This window comes from Argopecten irradians, chromosome 12 (genome assembly GCF_041381155.1).
Source record: "Argopecten irradians isolate NY chromosome 12, Ai_NY, whole genome shotgun sequence".
In the NCBI taxonomy this organism is placed as follows: domain Eukaryota; kingdom Metazoa; phylum Mollusca; class Bivalvia; order Pectinida; family Pectinidae; genus Argopecten; species Argopecten irradians.
Window position 1 is genome coordinate 19574814 of NC_091145.1, and position 21451 is coordinate 19596264.

The window sequence follows — 21451 nt, forward strand, 5'->3', positions numbered from 1 at the left end:
TGAATTGAGATCCAATTTACGAGTGTATGATACTGTATCGATAAACGCAACCCGATTGATAACAGATAGTAAGCAATATTAGTATTTTCAACAAATACTATCCACACGTTATATTTCTGTTCTTTCCATTTTTTTAAAATCATTATCTTGGAAACATTGAGATAATAATTTGCAATAAGAGATATATACTCGGGAAGAAATATGTTTATGAGAGGATCATAAGCCAATCTATGTTTAATCATCCAGAGGATTGAAATATTCCCGAATATTGTTTTTCTGTCAGATCTCCATTTAACTTTGAATTAATATATAATTATTTGTATTAAAGTGAGGATGTTGATCTGCCCGTGGAACCCCACCACATCGTCAAGCGATCGGTAAGTAGGAACACTGTGTACAATGTGTACATTCTTAAGGATAAGACTGGGAAATCATAACATAGGAGTAAGCGTTTGAAGGCTGATGCTTCCCTGTTACAAAATTGGCGCCCAACTAAATAACAAACGGTGGTTGGTGTTTCGAAGGGTCTCTTCGAGGGCGAAGACTTCGAGAAAGGAGGGAGAAGTGTAGCGGGATTGCACTGGGTCGATCATCGGTGATCAGGCAGCTTGGTCGGTAGAGCACTCGGCTAGTAGTCTGAGGGTCCTGGGTTAGAATCCCGGTCTTGCCGCTACTGTTTCTCCTCTCCTGTTGCAAAATTGGTAACAGGTCGTCGTTGATGGTTTTTTCTCTCTCTTATCCTGTTTACCTGAAGGTTAATTTACCGTTGATATTACAGCAGTAGATTATAAAGATGACATAAGGTAATGGAATGCTATCCTGTTGAGGTCATTTAATTGCTTTTCACTCTCTTGCCCTATACAAGATTGGAGAGAGATATATTACCTTCACCAGAATTGTAGCTATCTCTTTACATGGTAAAAACGATAGAATCCTGTTAAGTGAAATGTGGTATCTTAAACCAGGTTTAAGATTTTTGATAGTCAGACGAGGTTTGCCGGCTATTGGCCAACCAAACCCGCGGGTGGAGTTATTCTGTTCACTTGACATATGTTTGATTATGTTTCATCGACATTAGATGCAAACGATGAAATTACATAGCTTTCAAGCATTTCCATTACGCCATCTTCACAGGAACGTCTTTATTCATTATTGTCAACGACAATATATGCCATGGTAACTCCGGACGAATTCATGACGTCATGTATGCGTAAGCTATGTAAAGGGTTGGCTTTTTTCCTTCCAATCATGAAAGATTCCTATTGAGTATGAGAGAAATAACCGCAAACAAATGTTGTTTTATATAGGACTATATAAATGATTGTCAATATTTGCCCATACATTTCTTTAGCTTTCCTAAATATAACAAACTTATTGATTTTATCATGTATTGATTAATTCAATATCAAAATTTGTAGTGTTGTTATGTTAATATTCTGAAAACCAGATTTAGTATTTTGATGACAAGATCATCGATCGGAGAGATGGCAAATGAAGAAAAACCTCTGAAACAGCTATCATTTCCAACAAAGTACCATAGGTTAGCTTACATTAGTTACCCTGAAGTCTTGTGTAAATTGAGGTTACACAAAGAGTGGGTGTTTGATAGGGAATTTATTAATAAATAAGGTTTTTTTTTAAGTTACGAAAAACAGGAGCTTTAAAAATAACTTACGAGTGTAGAATTAATTCTATATCCAATAACCACGAGTCCTGTGACCTGTTTCTACCAAAATTATATCCGCTTTTACCCGATAGAAATACGACGAGGATAAGGTAACGTGTGTTTGTCGAGATACGTAGTGATTATGCATCAATAAAAAGTCACTTATTAATATGCAAAAGTCAATTTTGATAAAGAATCCATTCATATAAAAAAAATTGGGAACAATTTTAGGATGAAATATTTCTCATTCAATTCATTATTAAATATTTTTTTCATAGTTACTTCAATAATATTACACTCCTTGTCCGACTATATAAAAACATGTGCACGACAGAGCCGTGCCGTGTACTTCCCGCCAAATAAACATCAAGCCATTGTAATCAACTTCAAGTCTCTTTCAGACTCGTTTAATTTAACGAACCCTCCAATAAGATCCTTTTCTGTCAAAACGAGTTATACAGTGATTTATTGGCGATCACGATATAGCTTGACCGGTCAAAGTTCACCGTGTCAGCCAATCAGAATGCGTACAGAAGTTATACCACCTGTGGTATAAACAAAAGGTTAATCAACAACTACATTGTTTATTTGATACACCGAGAGTTGAATAACATCTCCTATTGTGGTAGAAATAAATGATGAAAAACAATAAACACAATATTTGAGATTCCATGATAGTGAGGGTCGTGAATTTGTTAACAAACGCAACGTTCTTCCTTTGTATACGGGCGCATGGCATTCACACGTTATTTTAATTTAATCAACTAAAAGTCATTTTCGCTAAGTTACACATGTCGATATATGACTACCAGCTTAATCACATAATGATAATTTGATATTTATATTAAATTATAGTTTATATACAACATGAACTTCTGCTTCAATTATTTTATTAACATTTTGTGCAATTGTTTTGTTTGTTTATTTGTAATTGTTTTTTAGTTTGTTTAGGTGGCTCATGTATCATTGCTTACGGGTACATGTATATATGTAGATCAAATGTTTCACATATGTTACATGTAAATTAGGGATGCGCTGATTGACCAATCAGCGTTCATTTGGGGGATCCCTTGTTGGGGTTGTTGGAACCCCATAGCATAGTTTTCGTTGCAAAATGGCGAATGTGTAGGCTAATATTTGCTGTGCTTCTCGAGCTACTCTTCGATTACTCTACGAACTTTCTGCTTTGTTTATTGTTTCTAGGAATATTTCATCATGTGGAAATCATTATGAAAGACGTTTTAAGTGATCGTGTGTTTCAATTTACGTGGAACTGAAGGGTTTAAACTACGAACTTTTGTGTGGATGTTTTGAACAGCACCAACATTCTTTGGAACTTCATTCTATTTATATTCAAGTGTTCGTCAACTGTTTAGTGACGTACGGTGCTCGTCCATCTGTAACGTTAATAGAGCATGAACTGAGATTATTTAAAAAATCAACACGTCTAGTTCATCTGTAAGTTCTGCATAACCTGCCTTTCAACCCCAATTCCGACGTCATGGCACCTAAACGTAGGAGCAGTAGTGTTAGAACTGTGCCTTATGATCCTGATCTCGTGGAAAACTGGACTATTAGCCGTCTACGAGAGGAGTTGCGATCCAAAAACATCGCCTACAGATCCGCAGACAAACGAATGGTTTTGGCAAGGAAGTTACGCGAAGCGAGACAGTCGGAAACGGGGTCCGTTCCTCCCTTCGTGCCTCACAGGAGAGTTGCGGCATCCCAGGATGCAACGGGACAAGATGGCGGCGCGGAAGTGCCGCGACAACAACAACAAACCAACAGAGTTGAAACTCTTATCACAATGGTAACTTCTCTTTCGGAAAGTGTGGCGTCCTTACAAGACAGCTACCTACGTCTTGAGAATCGGGTTGAGCGACAGAACCAACGTCATGCAGCAGCAGCTGGTAGTGAACACCAAACAGCGCGTAGCTCAACTAGTACTCATGTGCCGGTCTCGAGTACTGCTACAATAACAGAGCCCCTCCCCCAACCTGTGTCATCGCAAGAATTTACTTTAGATTCGGCGTGTATAGGGGATTGGAAGCCACCGACAATAACCAAGGTGAGAACTCTACCCATAAACGTACTCGGTTTGGTTACGCTTCCGAATCGCTTCCTTTAGTTGAGACTATTTCGCCGACGTTAAGACAACACATTATCACCGGCAGAGATGTTAACCTTGCCACACTCTTAATCCCATATTTCGTTGGAAATAGCGACTCGCATGGCCAAACCATTGATAAGCCTGATGTTAGACTTTCTAGGAATTTGACACTAAACGAGTTCATTTTGGCCTTTGGAGTTTATAAGCAGGTCATGTGCTCTACGTACCCAGCTCGCCGAGTAGAACTAGATTTATATGAGCGTGACATTGTAGAAATGGGAACTAGATATTCAGCTGGTTTCTATGAATATCACAGACAATTTTCGGCTAGAGCAGCGGCTCATCTACGTTATAACAACAAGCCCATTGACTGGTCCATCAGAGACAATGTGTTGTTCTGCAATATATTTGCAAATCAACGGCCACGCACTTGTGAATTATGTGACAGTCAGCAACATGCCACAGGTTTCTGTCCCAACAGTATTTTTGAAATGCAACGTCAGAGTGGAAAAGTAAAGACTAATGCTAAGAAGAACATGAACAACAGCCCTAATGTAGATGGACACGGTCGTCCTAAAGTGTATCATGAAGGTCGCGAATTGTGCAACAATTTTAACAGCCACTTCGGGTGCAGTCTGCCTACATGCCATTATTCCCATCTTTGTCTAACATGCAAAGGGGGTCATTCCAATTCTGTGTGCCCTTTAGGACAGGACCGAACTCAAAAACAGAAAAGATGAATTACTTAGATTCCTGCAGAGCAAGCACACCGGTTAACATCACAGCTTTAAAATCTGCTTTAGCTGGTCATCCCGATAAAGATTTTGTTAACTTATTAACTACAGGGTTATCTGAGGGCTTCGACACAGGTTTCCAAACTTTACCTAGCAATTCTTTTGAGTGTAAAAATCTAAAGTCAGCTATGATGGATCCGAGCGCGGTAACAGATTTAGTTGGAAAAGAACTTGAACGTGGATATTTGTTAGGGCCGTTTGATAACATTCCATTCGATAGTTATCGTATTAATCCTATAGGCCTTTCCGAGCATAAATACTCTAAAAAGAAAAGACTCATAGTTGACATGTCAGCGCCTCATAAAGACTGTAATAATCCTAGTCTAAATAGTCTTATCGATAAGATTACTTGCTCATTGAAATACACTACTATAGATGATGCTATTAAACTCATCAAGGACTTGGGTGAAAATGCTTGGCTTATGAAAACAGACATTACGGACGCTTTCAAATTGTTACCGATCAAACCAGTATTTTGGCCTTACCATGGTATTAAGTGGGAAGGAAAAATATTTCTTTTTCACTCGTTTAGTCTTCGGAAGTCGTTCCAGTCCTAAACTGTTCGATAATCTCTCTCGTGCTATTTGCTGGATCGCTCAGAACAAATATCACATCCGACACATCCTACATTTGCTAGACGACTTTCTTGTTATCGAACCAGCGTTTGTGAATGCATCCGACACTATGAATAGATTTATAGATTTGTTTAGAGATTTGAACATTCCTATTGGTGCCCATAAAACCGTGGGGCCAGTGACTGATATAGAGTATTTGGGAGTGTTTTTGGACTCACAGTGTATGGAAACAAGGCTACCACCTAACAAAGTAGCACGTATTGTTGATGTATTAGAGTCCTTCGCTTGCAAAAAATCCTGCACTAAGCGCGAGTTACTTAGTTTATTAGGACATATGAACTTTGCCACGAGATGTGTAAAGCCAGGACGATCTTTTGTCTCTCACCTTATTTCCATGTCAACTACTGTGCGTGAGCTTCATTTTCGTATTAGGCTTACCGAGGAATGTCGTTCCGACCTTAGTATGTGGGCCCTTTTTCTACGACATTGGAATGGTGTTTCATTCTTCTTAGACGATCACGTGACTACTTCTGCTGATCTCCATTTGTATACGGATGCTACTAATGAAGCCTTCGGTGGGATCTATAGGAATCAATGGTTTAAGGGAGATTTTCCTGAAGAGCTTAAACAACATGAACCTTCTATGGCCTTGTTTTGAACTGTACCCTATCGTGATGTCCTGTGTGTTATGGGGGCATCAGTGGGCTAAGAAACGGATTTTGTTTCATTGTGATAATATGGCTACTGTTGACATAATTTCGAAAGGAAGGTCTAAGATAAAAAGCATTATGAGATTAATGCGTACGCTTACTTATCATTCAGCTATGAACAATTTTGTTGTACATGCCATACACATTCCGGGGTCTGACAATAACTTAGCTGACGCTCTCTCTCGTTCACAGATGCATCGTTTTCGAAGGCTGGCTCCGCAAGCAGACAGACTGCCTGTTCCGTGTCTTCCCCTGGAATCGCTGTCCATGACTTGAATGACGATGTGGATCTCCTGTGGGACTCAGCACTAAGTCGTAGTACTCAAGCTACTTACCAGTCAGGACTTAACTGTTTTTTGACTTTTGTGTTGATGCAAGGAATTGGTTTTCCTAAAAACTTTTTGCCTCAGATCAATGAAGACTTGCTTATCTTGTTCGTAACACATTGCCAGCGTACGTTACACTTGAAATATGAAACAATCAAACTGTATCTGGCTGGTGTACGTTTTCACTATATTAAACAGAAATTTGGTGACCCTACCGCCAATACACTAAGACTGGCCTATATACTTCGCGCGATTAAGAGATCTCAAGTGAACATTGCATCAAAACGTCTTCCAATTACCTTCTCAGTTTTGTCTAAAATGTGTAATGCTATTGCCTTTCATGGAATGTTTGAACCTTTCACAGATCTTATGTTGTTATGTATTTTTTAAGACAGCTTTTTATGGTTTTCTAAGATGCGGCGAATTCACATGTAAATCTTTATGGGATTCAAATTTTATTCGTCTATGTGATGTTCATGTATCACCTGATTTGTCTTGTTTTACTCTTTCCTTACGTTTGTCTAAGACTGACCCATTTGGTAAAGGTGTTGATATTAATGTTTTTGAAAATGATCTTTTAAATCCTGTGTCTACCATGCATAGATATTTGATGTTACGAAATTCATCAGACGCTGACCCTTCTTCACCTTTGTTTTTAGATCAAGTGCACTCATCCAGACCGCTAATGCGTCATACCTTTATTGGTCATTTAAAGGAGTGCTTAACCCGTGTTGGTTTGGATAATGGGTCATTTAATGGTCATTCATTTCGAATCGGCGCTAGTACCTCAGCTGCTGCAGCAGGGGTCGAAGATCATGTCATTCAAACCTTGGGCCGTTGGTCATCTGACTGTTTCATCCGGTATATCCGTACGGAGCCAGTTACTATTCGCAGAGCGCAGTTACAGATGTCCTTTTGACTCCTTTTTATTTGAAGCCCCACACCCCCCCTCCCCCTCTTCCCTTTAATGTAATTAGAATTTCACAACCTTGAGAATTTTCTCGAATCTTCTTAAGTAATATTATATTGTATTGTATTGGGGGCTCTCACAATGTATTGCTATCAGTATACTCAGAAATCAACACATTTTGTTCGATTTTGGCATTAAATTCTTGGGGAATTTTCCCCCAATATAATTCAATAGAATATATATTTATGACAGTATGTTCCAGCTTCTCTCATATCGTTGGGGGTCTAGCTAGCATATACAGCTTCTCTCATATCGTTGGGGGTCTAGCTAGTCTTGTATATTCTATTCCTTTTTTCAGCATCTCCAGGTCGCTACAGAGTCTAGCTACTTCTCTGGAGCCGTTCAGGGTCTAGTGGCTTCTCTGTATCCTTGGAGTCTTGCTCAAGTCCCGGCTCTGACACCTCAGAGCCTCGTAATTCATCGTTTAAATATTTAGGTTGTAAGTTAATTATATGGATATGAGTGAGTAGCCCCTGATACGCCAAATTGTAGTTTTTTAACTGTAGTGTAATAAACAGGTAAACTGTTCTCTTGAGTGTTTGTTGTATATAAAATGATAATTTGATATTTATATTAAATTATAGTTTATATACAACATGAACTTCTGCTTCAATTATTTTATTAACATTTTGTGCAATTGTTTTGTTTGTTTATTTGTAATTGTTTTTTAGTTTGTTTAGGTGGCTCATGTATCATTGCTTACGGGTACATGTATATATGTAGATCAAATGTTTCACATATGTTACATGTAAATTAGGGATGCGCTGATTGACCAATCAGCGTTCATTTGGGGGATCCCTTGTTGGGGTTGTTGGAACCCCATAGCATAGTTTTCGTTGCAAAATGGCGAATGTGTAGGCTAACCCACCACCCACCATCCCCCTTCAGCACCATCGCATTTTCTTTTATTACTATCGGATTGTCTTTGCTTACATCATCAATTGCTTGTTTTATTTGTATTTCTTTTTCTTGTCATGATTTCAGATTTATTCATATATTCTTCCTCTTCTGTTAATTGGGTTACTCACTCTGTCTTTAGTACTTTTATTAATATTAAGATTTAATTCGGTTGGCATTAAATTCTTGGGGAATTTTCCCCCCAATATAATTCAATAGAATATATATTTATGACAGTATGTTCCAGCTTCTCTCATATCGTTGGGGGTCTAGCTAGCATATACAGCTTCTCTCATATCGTTGGGGGTCTAGCTAGTCTTGTATATTCTATTCCTTTTTTCAGCATCTCCAGGTCGCTACAGAGTCTAGCTACTTCTCTGGAGCCGTTCAGGGCTCTAGTGGCTTCTCTGTGGAGTCTAGTGGCCTTCTCAAAGAAGATAGGCTATATAAGCCACATGCGTGCGAAAAGATACTATATAAGACATGTGCAAAAGAAGGTACGATAATCAGCAATGCGTCTAAAAGAAAGATACTACATAACAAGTCAAAAGAAGCTATTATATAACATGTCGTAAGAAGATTACTAGAATTAACATGTCATGAAGAAGATGCTATGTACCATATCACACATGATACTATTAACATGTTCAAAATAAGATACTATTATAACCATGTCAAAAGAAGATGTTTTATATAAAACTATGTCAAAAGATTTATTGGTATGTCATAAGAAGATAGAATATTTACCATGTCAGATGATACTAATATAACACTGTCAAAACAAAGATAAAGGTACTATATCTAGATGTCAAACAAAGATAATTCTTATAACTATGTCAAATGATGATACTAAATAACAATGGTCAAGAGATGATACCTTATAAAACTTTAGTTCACAAGAAGGATACATACTATTAGGACATGTCAAAAGAAAACTACTTTATAACATGTCGTAATATGAGACACACTATAACACATGTCCTAAAGAATGTTCGTATAGTACCGAATGTCCAAAGAATACTATAATAACATGTACAGCAATAGAAGCACTAACTATATAACACGACGTCAAAAGAAGATATTATTATAACAATGTCCATAAGAAGATACTTAATAAATGTCAAAGGAATATAACAATGTCAAAAAGAACTAACTAATATATAAACATAGAATGTAAGAAGAAGTTACATATCAAACATAGGATCAAAAAGAAGGTACTAAAAAGAAATTTCACAAAGATATTATATCTCTTATGTCCACAACAAGATTCACTATATCATACTATGTTCTCCTAATGAAGATTACTATATAACATGTCAATAAAGAAGATACTATATAAAACATGTTCATAAGAATGTTATTATATACATGTCATAAGAAGCATACTATATACCTAATGTAAAAGAAGTATGTACTGATACAGATCATGCAAACTAGATAGAATACTATATAACATGTCGTTCAAGATATCTATATAACATGTCAAAATATACATTTATACAACATCGTCATAAGAATATACTATATACAACATTTCAAAAGAAGTATACTATATAACCCCAGTGTCAAAAGAAGATACTAAATACATGTGCAAAAGAAGAAGATACTATATAGACATTTCAAAAGATACTATATAACATGTCAAAGAAGATACGATATAACATAGTCATAAGAATGATACTATATAACATGTCAAAAGAAGATATATATTTACAAACATGTCAAAAAAGATACTATATAACATGTCAAAAGAAGATACTATTAAACATGTCAAAAGAATGATACTTAATAAACATGTCAATAGAGATACTATATAACATGTCACAAAGAAGTTGATAATATAAACATGTCATAAGAAGATACTATATACATGTCAAAGATACTATATCAACATGGTCAAAAGATACTATTACAACATGTCAAAAATGATACTATATAAACATGTCATAAAAGATACTATATAACATGTCAAAAGATACCTACTATAAACATGTCATAAGAAGATAGTATATTACCCATGTCAAAAGATACTATACAAATCATGTCCAAAAGAGGCACTATTTTATATAACATGTCATAAAAGTATACTATATAATATGTCAAAAGAAGATATTATAATAACATGTCAAAAGATACTATATAAAACATGTCAAAAGAAGATACTATATACCATGTCAAAAAAGATACATTTACATATAACATGTACAAAGAGGATATTATATAACATGTCAAAAAGAGATACTATATAACATGTCAAAAGAAGATACTATTATAACATGTCAAAAGAGGATACTTTTATATAACATGTCAAAAGAAGATACTGTATAACATGTCAAAAGATAACTATATAATATGTCATAGAAGATTTTATATTCATGTAAGAAGAATACTATATAACCATGTCATAAGAAGATACTATATAATCATGTCATAAGAAGATACTTAATTTACATGTCTACAAAAGATACTATATAACATGTCAAAAGACATTATATATATAACTTGTCAAAAGATATTATATAAATGTCAAAAGATACTATATAACATGTCCAGAAGATACTATATAACATGTCAAAAAGATACTACTATTACACATGTCAAAAGAAGATATTATATAACATGTCAAAAAAGATACTATACAACATTGTCAAAAGAAGATACTATATATAACATGTCAAAAGAAGATACGGGATACTATATAACATGTCAAAAGATTTCTCTATATACTATATAACATGTCAAAAGAAGGATACATTATATAGACATGTTCAAAAGATACTATATAACATGTCATGTCAAAAGAACCTATATATAACATGTCTTTCAAAGAAGATATATATAAACATGTCAAAAGAAGATACTACTATAACATGTCAAAAGAAGTTACTATATAACATGTCAAAAAGAAAGTACTATATAGAATGTCAAAAGAATGATACTATATAACATGTCATTAAAAGATACTATATAACATGTCAAAAGAAGATACTTATATAAACATGTCAATAAGAAGATACTATATAACATGTCGTAAAGAAGATACTATATAAAATGTCAAAAGAAGATTACTATATAAACATGTCAAAAAAGAAGATACTATAACATGTCAAAAAGAAGATACTATATAACAATGTCAAAAGATACTATATATACCATGATCATAAAGTACTATAAAACATGTCAAAAGATTGATAATATACAACATGTCATCAAAAGAAGATACTATATAACATGTCAAAAGAAGATACTATTACTAACATGTCAAAGAAGATACTATATAACATGTCATAAAGCAGATACTATTTATAACATGTCAAAAGAGTTACTATATAACATGTCATTAAGAAGATACTATATAACAATGTCATAGAAGATACTAAAGATAGATACTATATAACATTGTCAAAAGAAGATACTATATAACATGTCAAAAGATACTATAAACATGTCGTAAGAAAGATACTATATAACATGTCAAAAGAATGACTATATAACATGTCAAATGTTATATATACATGTCTAAGAAGATACTATATAACATGTCAAAAGAAGATACTATATAACATGTCAAAAGATACTATATACCATGTCAAAAGATACTATACAACATGTCAAAAGAAGATACTATATAACATGTCAAAAGATACTATTATAATTAACATGTCAAAAAGATACTATTATAACATAGACAAAAGAAATTACTATATAAACATGTCATAAGAAGATACGTATATAACTTGTCAAAAGAATGTTACTATATAAACATGTCATAAGAAGATACTATATAACATGTCAAAAGAAGTTATAACTATATAAAATGTCATAAAGAAGATACTATATAACATGTCAAAATGATACAAAACATGGATCAAGAAGATACTATATAACATGTCTAAAATGATACTATATAACATGCCATAAGAAGATACTATATAACATGTCAAAGAAGATACTATATAACAATGTCAAAAAAGATACTATATAACATGTCAAAAGAAATACTATATATAACATATTCAAAAGATATACTATATAACATGTCAAAAGATACTATATATAAACATGTCAAAAGAAGATACTATATAAACATGTCGTAAGAAGATACTATATAACATGTCAAAATGAAGATACTATATAACATGTCATAGAAGATACTATATAACATGTCGTAAAAAGATACAACTTTCACAAAGAACATTGTCAAAAGATAAGATACTATATAACATGTCGTAAAGAAGATACTATATAACACGTCAAAAAGAAGATACTATTTATAACATGTCAAAAGAAGAATACTATATAACATGTCATAAGAAGATACTATATAACATGTCAAAAGAAGATACTATATAACATGTCGTAAGAAGATACTATACAACATGTCAAAAGAAGATACTATACAACATGTCAAAAGAAGATACTATATAACATGTCAAAAGAAGATACTATATAACATGTCATAAGAAGATACCATATAACATGTCAAAAGAAGATACTATATAACATGTCAAAAGAAGATACTATATACCATGTCATAAGAAGATACTATATAACATTTCATAAGAAGATACAATGTACTATATAACATGTCAAAAGATACTATATAACATGTCAAAAGAAGATACTAAATAACATGTCAAAATGATAATTTGATATTTATATTAAATTATAGTTTATATACAACATGAACTTTTGCTTCAATTATTTTATTAACATTTTGTGCAATTGTTTTGTTTGTTTATTTATAATTGTTTTTAGTTTGTTTAGGTGGCTTATGTATCATTGCTTACGGGTATATGTATATGTAGATCAAATGTTTCACATATGTTACATGTAAATTAGGGATGCGCTGATTGACCAATCAGCGTTCATTTGGGGGATCCCTTGTTGGGGTTGTTGGAACCCCATAGCATAGTTTTCGTTGCAAAATGGCGAATGTGTAGGCTAATATTTGCTGTGCTTCTCGAGCTACTCTTTCGATTACTCTACGAACTTTCTTTCTGCTTTGTTTATTGATTCTAGGAATATTTTCATCATGTGGAAATCATTATGAAAGACGTTTTAAGTGATCGTGTGTGTTTCAATTTACGTGGAACTGAAGGGTTTTAAACTACGAATAACTTTTGTGTGGATGTTTTGAACAGCACCAACATTCTTTGGAACTTCATTCTGTTTATATTCTAGTGTTCGTCAACTGTTTAGTGACGTACGGTGCTCGTCCATCTGTAACGTTAATAGAGCATGAACTGAGATTATTTAAAAAATCAACACGTCTAGTTCATCTGTAAGTGCTGCATAACCTGCCTTTCAACCCCAATTCCGACGTCATGGCACCTAAACGTAGGAGCAGTAGTGTTAGAACTGTGCCTTATGATCCTGATCTCGTGGAAAACTGGACTATTAGCCGTCTACGAGAGGAGTTGCGATCCAAAAACATCGCCTACAGAGCCGCAGACAAACGAATGGTTTTGGCAAGGAAGTTACGCGAAGCGAGACAGTCGGAAACGGGGTCCGTTCCTCCCTTCGTGCCTCACAGGAGAGTTGCGGCATCCCAGGATGCAACGGGACAAGTATGGCGGCGCGGAAGTGCCGCGACAACCAACAACAACAAACGAACAGAGTTGAAACTCTTATCACAATGGTAACTTCTCTTTTCGGAAAGTGTGGCGTCCTTACAAGAACAGCTACCTACGTCTTGAGAAATCGGGTTGAGCGACAGAACCAACGTCAAGCAGCAGCAGCTGGTAAGTGAACACCAAACAGCGCGTGGCTCAACTAGTACTCATGTGCCGGTCGCGAGTACTGCTACAATAACAGAGCCCCTCCCCCAACCTGTGTCATCGCAAGAATTTACTTTAGATTCGGCGTATAGGGGATTGGAAGCCACCGACAATAACCAAGGTGAGAACTCTACCCATAAATTCGTAACTCGGTTTTGGTTACGCTTCGAGTCGCTTCCTTTAGTTGAGACTATTTCAGACGAACGTTAAGAACAAAACATTATCACCGGCAGAGATGTTAACCTGGCCACTCTCTTAATCCCATATTTCGTTGGAAACTAGCGACTCGGCATGGCCAAAACCATTGATTAAGCCTGATATAAGACTTTCTAGTGAATTTGGACACTATAACCGAGTTCATTTTGGCCTCCTTTGGAGTTATAAGCAGGTTTCATGGTGCTCTACCGTACCCAGCTCGCCGAGTAGAACTAGATTTATATGAGCGTGACATTGTAGAAATGGGGGGGAACTAGATTTTCAGCTGGTTTCTATGAATAGATCACCGACAATTTTCGGCTAGAGCAGCGGCTCATCTACGTTATAACACATCAAGCCCATTGGACTGGTCCAATCAGAGACAATGTGTTGTTCTGCAATATATTTGCAAATCAACGGCCTACGCCACTTGTGAATATTATGTGACAGTCAGCTTAACAATGCCCACACAGGTTTACTGTCCCAACATTATTTTTGAAATGCAACGGCGTCAGAGTGGTAAACGTAAAGACTAATGACTAAGAAGAACGATGTAACAACAGCCCTAATGTTAGATGGACAAAACGGTCGAGTCCTAAAGCTTGTATCATGAAGGTCGCGAAATTGTTGCTCAACAATTTCAACAGCCACCTCGGGTGCAGTCTAGCCTTACATGACCCATTATTCCCATTCTTTGTACCTAACATGCAACGGGGGTCATTCCAATTCTGTGTGCCCCTTTAGGGACAGGACCGAACTCAAAAAAAACAGAAGAAGATGAATTACTTAGAATCCTGCAGAGCAAGCACTAGCCCGTTAACATCACAGCTTAAAAATCTGCTTTCACTGGTCATCCGAATAAAGATTTTTGTATAACTTAATTAACTACATAGGGTTATCTGAGGGCTTCGACATCAGGTTTCCAAACTTTACCTAGCAAATCTTATGAGTGTAAAAATCTAAAGTCAGCTATGATGGATCCGAGCGCGGTAACAGATTTAGTTGGAAAAGAACTTGAACGTGGTTATTTGTTTAGGGCCGTTTGATAACATTACCATTCGATTGTTATCGTATTAATCCTATAGGCCTTTCGGAGCATTAACTCTAAAAAGAAAAGACTCATAGTTGACATGTCAGCCGCCTCATAAAGACTCGTTTTAATCCTATGTCTTAACAGTCTTATCGATAAGATTACTTGCTCATTGAAATACACTACTATAGATGATGTATTTAAACTCATCAAGGACTTGGGTGAAAAATGGCTTGGCTTATGAAAACAGACATTACGGACGCTTTCAAATTGATTACCGATCAAACCAGTATTTTGGCCTTACCATGGTATTAAGTGGGAAGGAAAATATTTCTTTTTCACTACGTTTAGTCTTCGGAAGTCGTTTCCAGTCCTAAACAGTTCGATAATCTCTCTCTCGTGCTATTTGCTGGATCGCTCATGAACAATTTATCACATCCGACACATCCTACATTTGCTAGACGACTTTCTTGTTATCGAACCCAGCGTTTGTGAATGCATCCGACACTATGGAGATAGATTTATAGATTTGTTTAGAGATTTGAACATTCCTATTGGTGCCCATAAAACCCGTGGGGCCCGGTGACTGACTTATAGAGTATTTGGGAGTGTTTTTGGACTCACAGCGTATGGAAAACAAGGCTAGCCACCTAACAAAGTAGACGTATTGTTGATGTATTAGAGTCCTTCGCTTGCATAAAAATCCTACACTAAGCGCGAGTTATACTTAGTTATTATTAGGACATATGAAACTTTGCCACGAGATGTGTTAATAGCCAGGACGATCTTTTGTCTCTCACCTTATATCACATGTCAAACTACTGTGCGTGAGCTTCATTTTCAGTTATTAGGCTTACCGAGGAATGTCGTTCAGACCTTAGTATGTGGGCCCTTTTTCTACGACTTTGGAATGGTTGTTTCATTCTTCTTAGACGATCACGTGACTACTTCTGCATGATCTCCATTTGTATACGGATGCTACTTAATTGAAGCCTTCGGTGGGATCTATAGGAATCAATGGTTTAAGGGAGATTTTCCTGAAGAGCTTAAACAACATGAACCTTCTATGGCCTTGTTTGAACTGTACCCAATCGTTATGTCCTGTGTGTTATGGGGGCATCAGTGGGCTAAGATAAGCGGATTTTGTTTCATTTTGTGACAATATGGATACTGTTGACATAATTTCGAAAGGAAGGTCTAAGATAAAAAAGCATTATGAGATTAATGCGTACGCTTACTTATCATTCAGCTATGAACAATTTTGTTGTACATGCCATACACATTCCGGGGTCTGACAATAACTTAGCTGACACTCTCTCTCGTTCACAGATGCATCGTTTCGACGGCTGGCTCCGCAAGCAGACAGACTGCCTGTTCCGTTGTCTTCCCTGGAATCGCTGTTCATGACTTGAATGACGATGTGGATCTTCCTGTGGGACTCAGCACTAAGTCGTAGTACTCAAGCTACTTACCAGTCAGGACTTAATTGTTTTTTGACTTTTGTGTTGATGCAAGGAATTTGGTTTCCTAAAATCTTTTTGCCTCAGATCAATGAAGACTTGCTTATCTTGTTCGTAACACATTGCAGCGTACGTTACACTTGAAATATGAAACAATCAAACTGTATCTGGCTGGTGTACGTTTTCACTATATTAAAAACAGAAATTTGGTGACCCTAACCGCCAATACACTAAGACTGGCACCTATATACATTCGCGCGATTAAGAGATCTCACAGTGAACATTGCATCAAAAACGTCTTCCAATTTACTTCTCAGTTTTGTCAAAAATGTGTAATGCTATTGCCTTTCATGGAATCGTTTGAACCTTTCACAGATCATATGTTGTTATGTATTTTTTAAGACAGCTTTTTATGGTTTTCTAAGATGCGGTGAATTCACATGTAAATCTTTATGGGATTCAAAGTTTTATTCGCCTATGTGATGTTCATGTATCACCTGATTTGTCTTGTTTTACTCTTTCCTTACGTTTGTCTAAGACTGACCCATTTTGGTAAAGGGTGTTGATATTAATGTTTTTTGAAAAATGATCTTTTAAATCCTGTGTCTACCCATGCATAGTTATTTGATGTTACGAAATTCATCAGACGCTGACCTTCTTCACTTTTGTTTTTAGATCATAGGTGCACTCATCCAGACGCTAATATGCGGTCATACCTTTATTGGTCATTTAAAGGAAGTGCTTATACCCGTGTTGGTTTGGATTATGGGTCATTTAACTGGTCATTCATTTCGAATCGGCGCTAGTACCTCAGCTTGCTGCAGCAGGGGTCGAAGTTCATTGTCATTCAAAACCTTGGGCCGTTGGGCGTCATCTGACTGTTTCATTCCGGTATTATCCGTACCCGGAGCCGGTTACTATTCGCAGAGCGCAGTTACAGATGTCCTTTTGACTCACTTTTTATTTGAAAGCTACACACACCCCCCCTCCCCCTCATTCCCTTTAATGTAATTAGAAATTCACAACCTTGAGAATTTTCTCGAATCATCTTAAGTAATATTATATTGTATTGTATTGGGGGCTCTCACTATGTATTGCTATCAGTATACTCAGAATCAAAACTAACATTTTGTTCGATTTTGGCATTAAATTCTTGGGAATTTTTCCCCAATATATTCATATTAGTATATATATCTATGACAGTATGCTCCAGCTTCTCTCATATCGTTGGGGGTCTAGCTAGCATATACAGCTTCTCTCATATCGTTGGGGGTCTAGCTAGCATATACAGATTCTCTCATATCGTGTGAGGGGTCTAGCTAAGGTCTTATATATTCTATTCCTTTTTTCAGCATCTCCAGGTCGTTACAGAGTCTAGCTACTTCTTCTGGAGCCGTTCAGGGTCTAGTGGTGGCTTCTCTGTATCCTTGGAGTCTTGCTCAAGTCCCGGCTCTGACACCTCAGAGCCTCGTAATTCTTCGTTTAAATTATTTAGGTAGTAATTATATATAAGATTTATTATAATGGATATGAAGTGAGTAGCCCTGATACGCCCGAATTGTAGTTTTTAACTGTAGTTGTAAATCAAAGGTAAACTGTTCTCTTGAGTGTTTGTTGTATATAAAATTGATAATTTGATATTTTTATTAAATTATAGTTTATATACAACATGATATTCTGCTTCAATTATTTTATTAACATTTTGTGCAATTGTTTTGTTTGTTTATTATATATTGTTTTTTAGTTTGTTTAGGTGGCTTATGTATCATTGCTTACGGGTATATGTATTATGTATGAATCAAATGTTTCACATATGTAACAATGTAAATTAGGGATGCGCTGATTGACCAATCAGCGTTCATTTGGGGGATCCCCTTGTTGGGGTTGGTTGGAACCCCATAGCATAGGTTTTCGTTGCAAAAATGGCGAATGTGTTAGGCTAACCCACCCCACCATCCCCTTCAGGCTCCATGGCATTTTCTTTTATTACTATCGGATTGTCTTTGCTTTACATCATCAAATGCTTGTTTTATTTGTATTTGTTTTCTTGGTTCATGATTTCAGATTTATTCATATAATTCTTCTCTTCTGTTAATTGGGATTACACACTCTGTCTTTAGTACTTTTATTTTATATTAAGCTTTTATTCGGTTGGCATTTAAAATTCTTGGGAAAGTTTTCCCCAATATAATTCATGTAGTCATTATATATCGATGACAGTTGATACAGCTTCTCTCATATCGTTTGGGGGTACTAGCTAGCATATACAGCTTCTCTCATTCATCGTTAGAGGGTCTAGCTAGTTCTTATTTATACTATTCCTTTTTTTCCAGCATTCTTCCAGGTCGTTACAGAGTTCTATAGTCTTATCTGGGAGCCGTTCAGGGTTTAGTATTACTCTGGTCTATAAAAGAAGATACTATATAACTGTCAAAAGATACTATATAACATGTCAAAAGAAGATACTATATAACATGTCAAAAGAAGATACTATATAACATGTCAAAAGAAGATACTATATAAAAGATAATATACTATATAACATGTCAAAAGATACTATATAACATGTCATACTATATAACATGTCATGTCAAAAGAAATGATACTAGAAACATGTCAAAAGAGAAATAACATGTACATACTATATAACATGTCAAAAGAAGATACTATATACTATATAACATGTCAAAAGATACTATATAACATGTCAAAGAAGATACTATATAACATGTCAAAAGAAGATACTATATAACATGTCAAAAGATACTATATAACATGTCAAAAGATACTATATAACATGTCAAAAGAAGATACTATATAACATGTCAAAAGAAGATACTATATAACATGTCAAAAGAAGATACTATATAACATGTCAAAAGATACTATATAACATGTCAAAAGAAGATACTATATAACATGTCAAAAGAAGATACTATATAACATGTCAAAAGAAGATACTATATAACATGTCAAAAGAAGATACTATATAACATGTCAAAAGAAGATACAATGTACTATATAACATGTCAAAAAAAGATACTATATAACATGTCAAAAAGATACTATATAACACATGTCAAAAGAAGATACTATATAAAATGTCAAGAAGAAGATACTATATAACATGTCAAAAGAAGAAGTCATACTATATAACATGTCAAAAGAAGATACTATATAACATGTCAAAAGAAGATACTATATACTATATAACATGTCAAAAGAAGATACTATATAACATGTCAAAAGAAGATACTATATAACATGTCATGTCAAAAGAAAAGATGATACTATATAACATGTCAAAAGATACTATATAACATGTCAAAAGAAGATACTATATAACATGTCAAAAGAAGATACTATATAACATGTCAAAAGAAGATACTATATAACATGTCAAAAGAAGATACTATATAACATGTCAAAAGAAGATACTATATAACATGTCATGTCAAAATGAAAGATACTATATATAAAAAGAAGATGTCAAAAGATACTACTATAAACATGTCAAAAGAAGATACTATATAACATGTCAAAAGATACTATATAACATAAAAGATACTATATATGTCAAAAGAAGATACTACTATATAACATGTCAAAAGAAGATACTATATAACATGTCAAAAGAAGATACTATATAACATGTCAAAAGAAGATACATATATATACAACATGTCAAAAGAAGATATTATATAAACATGTCAAAAGATACTATATAACATGTCAAAAGAAGATACTATATACCATGTCAAAAGATACTATACAACATGTCAAAAGAAGATACTATATAACATGTCAAAAGAAAATGTCAAAAGAAGATACTATATAACATGTCAAAAGAAGATACTATATAACATGTCAAAAGAAGATACTATATAACATGTCAAAAGATACTATATAACATGTCAAAAGAAGATACTATATAACATGTCAAAAGAAGATACTATATAACATGTCAAAAGAAGATACTATATAACATGTCAAAAGAAGATACTATATAACATGTCAAAAGAAGATACTATATAACATGTCAAAAGAAGATACTATATAACATGTCAAAAGAAGATACTATATAACATGTCAAAAGTTACTATATAACATGTCAAAAGAAGATACTATATAACATGTCAAAAGAAGATACTATATAACATGTCAAAAGAAGATACTATATAACATGTCAAAAGAAGATACTATATAACATGTCAAAAGAAGATGTCAAAAGATACTATATACATAAAAGAAGATACTAATAACATGTCAAAAGAAGATACTATATAACATGTCAAAAGAAGATACTATATAACATGTCAAAAGAATACTATATAACATGTCAAAAGATACTATATAACATGTCAAAAGAAGATACTATATAACATGTCAAAAGAAGATACTATATATAACATGTCATATATACATGTCAAAAGAAGATACTATATAACATGTCAAAAGATACTATATAACATGTCAAAGAAGACTATATAACATGTCATACTATATAACATGTCAAAAGAAGATACTATATAAACATGTCAAAAGAAGATACTATATAACATGTCAAAAGAAGATACTATATAACATGTCAAAAGAGATACTATATAACATGTCAAAAGAAGATACTATATAACATGTCAAAAGAAGATACTATATAACATGTCAAAAGAAGATACTATATAACATGTCAAAAGAAGATACTATATAACATGTCAAAAGAAGATACTATATAACATGTCAAAAGAAGATACTATACAACATGTCAAAAGAAGATACTATATAACATGTCATAAGAAGATACTATATAACATGTCAAAAGAAGATATAACATGTCATACTATACAACATGTCAAAAGAAGATACTATATAACATGTCAAAAGATACTATATAACATGTCAAAAGAAGATACTATATAACATGTCAAAAGAAGATACTAT

General features: G+C 34.4%; 1 protein-coding gene across 3 annotated transcripts in view; it reads left to right on the forward strand.

The window, feature by feature from the left end:
* The first annotated feature begins 228 nt into the window (after positions 1–228).
* The window catches only part of LOC138335981 (uncharacterized), a 47765-nt gene continuing 26542 nt past the window's right edge, over positions 229–21451 (forward strand). For all 3 annotated transcript variants that reach the window (XM_069285210.1, XM_069285212.1, XM_069285211.1), the window contains exon 1: positions 229–377. The gene's annotated coding sequence lies outside the window, so the exon portion shown is untranslated. The remainder of the gene's footprint in view (positions 378–21451) is intronic.